At 42.1% G+C, this 870-nt stretch overlaps 1 pseudogene; it reads right to left on the bottom strand.

Annotated features, from left to right (window-relative positions):
• Positions 1 to 222: 222 nt before the first annotated feature.
• On the bottom strand, positions 223 to 349 carry LOC142447632 (small nucleolar RNA SNORA4; annotated as a pseudogene).
• Between the last annotated feature and the right edge of the window lie 521 nt (positions 350 to 870).

Here is an 870-nt window from a genome sequence, read left to right as displayed (position 1 = left end):
ACCTCTCCTCCTCATATTTAGGTTATCCTCTTTTTCATGATTTTATTTTTTGCTGGAAATTTAGATATAATGATGTATCTCCAGAGGATCTGCTTGCCTCTTTATCAGTCATGAGCTATAGTATAGTAACAGAGCTGTGGGTGGTCCTCTCACTTTGGGTTGCCTCGTGAAATGGGAAGAGCATCGGACTTGGTTTCACATCACATTTCTTTTCTTTTTTTAAATGTAGGCCACAATATACTAGCGAGCTATTGTAAGTGGTATAGCCCACTGTGGAGTGTGGCATTCTCTTTATTCTCCAAAACAGCCCAAACTGGTAAAACTGCTTCCAAACAACAAATTTTGGTATCATGTCACATTTCTAATCACTTATAAGCAACCCACTTCATTGCCCCAAGCCTATTGTCATCTACAAAACAGTCACAATACTCAAGATCGCTCTGGAGTATTGAAAAGCAGGAATGTTACTTTGAGGACTAAGGTGTGCCTGACCCAAGACGTATTTTTAAATGGTCTCATATGCATATGAATGTGACCTTGAATAAGGAAAACCACAGCAGAACTGAGGCATCTGAATGGTGGTGCTGGAAAAGAGCAGTGAAAGTGTCGTGGACTGTTCAGGACAAAACCACCTGTCTTGCAAGGCAAGTGTGGTCTTTAGAGGCAAAGATGGCAAGATTGTGAGGAGTCCCTGGAGAAGGACATCATGGGGGACAGTGAGGAAGAGGAAGGCTTACAATGAGAAGGATTGATACCATGGCTGCTATCGTGAGTTCAGGAGCAATTGTAGCGATGCATAGTTCAGGAGGGTGCAGTGTTTCATTCTGCAATACATAGGGTGGTTATGGATTTGAATTGACTCCATAGAAC

Source organism: Tenrec ecaudatus, chromosome 4 (assembly GCF_050624435.1).
Source record: "Tenrec ecaudatus isolate mTenEca1 chromosome 4, mTenEca1.hap1, whole genome shotgun sequence".
NCBI classification, from domain to species: domain Eukaryota; kingdom Metazoa; phylum Chordata; class Mammalia; order Afrosoricida; family Tenrecidae; genus Tenrec; species Tenrec ecaudatus.
The sequence above is the reverse complement of the archived record's forward strand: the minus strand, read 5'-3'. Positions and strand labels throughout refer to the sequence as shown.